Source organism: Aegilops tauschii, chromosome 3, assembly GCF_002575655.3.
Source record: "Aegilops tauschii subsp. strangulata cultivar AL8/78 chromosome 3, Aet v6.0, whole genome shotgun sequence".
In the NCBI taxonomy this organism is placed as follows: Eukaryota; Viridiplantae; Streptophyta; class Magnoliopsida; order Poales; family Poaceae; genus Aegilops; species Aegilops tauschii.
The window spans coordinates 192,234,974-192,237,415 of record NC_053037.3 but is presented as its reverse complement, the minus strand read 5'-3'; positions in this window follow the sequence as shown (position 1 = coordinate 192,237,415).

Sequence of the window (2,442 nt, the reverse complement as noted above, 5' to 3'; positions counted from 1 at the left end):
GAGCGTACTGTGGGAGCGAGAGGATCACCGTGCGTCCCCTCGACGAACGCAGCACCGACGTATCGGCGCGGCGTGGAGGGCGGCTTTGGCGGAGTGAGTGGAGTGGAGGGGGACGGGGGGGAGGGGGATTGGGAAATATTATTGGCTAGTTGGCCGAAGGGAGGTTGAATTTGGGATTTGGGGGGAATTTTTGGGGGTGATTTTCGCGCCGTGGGCGGGGGGAGTTTGGCGCATGGTCAGTTTCTCCAAGTGCAGTCCCACGTGTCAGTGAAGAGGCAAGCCAAAGCGCGTTCCGTTTGCGTGAGCCGTGTGCATGACCGAACGTGTGTGGGGTGCAATGCGACCGCGACAGAGGTGCTGTGAGTGTACTGCCTTTTTTCCTTTTATACTAGGTGCTTCGCCCCCTCAAAAAAAACTTGATGCTTCGCGCGATCCATCGATACTACTACTAGTAATCCGGTAATCCCGACTAAAACGGCGCGGTTGGGTCTTTTCCCGCGCGATATGCTGGGAGGTTGGCTTAGTTGGGTTTTTAGGACAACTAATGCTGCACCTACGTAATACCAGTTACGTAATTGACATAATGTGAAACATGTGAGCTGTTGAGTGTAGATTGGGGGAAGGGAGGGGCCCACCGCCATGAAAATCAGGGAGGAGAGAGAGAGAGGCAATTTACGTTAACCATTTCGTAGGTTCCCGTAGATGTAGAAAGATGTGAAATGCGTGAATGTGTAGTGGACGTACTATTGGAGTGCGTAGGATAAATTGTGTATGCAGACCCTATGTGTTTATTTACTTCACATGTTAGCTTTGTCTCGGTTCAATAAAAAGCAGAGTTAGTGATGATGGTGTGCCTGCTATCCTGCAATATAGGCCGTCCGATCTATATCTAACAGATAGGAAGGAAACTATGACAATTTACCCGCACTCCTCTCTACATTTGCAGATAAGGCCTTCCCTCGTTCATCCTTTTCTCCCATAAGATCTTTGAAAGTGCATTATATCGACTAGAGGGGGGGTGAATAGGCAATTTTTACAAATTCGTCATTGAGGAATTTCAGCGTGAGGAAATTCCAAAGTCATGAACAACTAGTAGCGGAATAAGTACTCAGAAGTAAGCATAACAAAGTAGTAGCACAGTCAACATGATGAAATGAAAACAATCAATGAGTACAGGAAGCGTAAACACATGATAAGCAGGCTGAAGACAAACTGACTGAAGAAATTGAACTGAGGAAATTGAGAAAGTCTTCAGTCAAAGTCTTCATACAGTAACGATCAGGTACAACAACACAGAATGAGGAAATGAAGGGGTTGAGGAAATAGAACCAGTTAGCTCGTTGAAGACAGTGAGTTGGTAGACCAGTTCCAACTGCTGTGACAGTCGTACGTCTGGTTGTAGAGGCTAGGTATTTAAACCTGAGGACACACAGTCCCGGACACACAGTCCTCACTGTATTCTCCTCGAGCTAAGGTCACACAGACCTCGCCCAATCACTCGTGGTAAGTCTTCAGGTGACTTCCAAACCTTCACAAACTCGGTCACTCGGTGATCCACAAATTCCTCTTGGATGCTCTAGACCATGACGCCTAACCGTCTGGAAGATGCACAGTCTTCAAAGGTAAGAAGCGTCGGTTCCACACAGGAACAATCTCTTCAGTGATGCTCAATCACTTTGGGTTTGTAGGTGTTTGGGTTTGGGTTTTCCTCACTTGATGATTTTCGTTCACAGTCCTCGGAGGACGGGATGCTCTCAATGACAAGTGTCAGTTTCTCTCGGAGCAGCCAACCAGCTAGTGGTTGTAGGGGCAGCTATTTATAGCCTAGGGAGCAGCCCAACATCATAAGACATAAATGCCGTTCAATGATATGACCGTTAGGTGGATAGATATTTTGGGACAGCTGGCACGTAGCACAGCAACGGTCGGAAATTTGGCAATCAAATTCCTCAGGGCTATCATGTGCCTCACTTGTAGGCAATCCGCATTGGCGAATTCCTAACTCCTCAGTCAGAACAAATTCCTCAGAGACCAAAAGATCTTCATCTCTGTTACTGAAGAAATTGAATGAACTGTATGAGATTTCCAATGGCTTCACTCGAAAGGATTGGTAGGTGTAGGATTTTGAGATGAGCATCACTTGGAAAATTTTCCTTAGTTTTACCTCGACCCCCTTTAACAGTACGGTGTTTCCTATGACTCAAGAAAGAGAAAACGAAACTACGAAAACAAAAGTCTTCACGCTTCATGTTCCTCGCATGAATATCAAGTCTTCATGGTCACACCAATTTCTTCACTTTCAAAGTCTTCAGAAAGCCAAAGTCTTTAGTTGAAGACATTCATTTTTAGTTGTCAACTTTCTCTATAAATATCAAACTCCTCATAGACTTATAGACCTGTGTACTCTCACAAACGCATTAGTCCCTTAACCTTTAAGTCTTC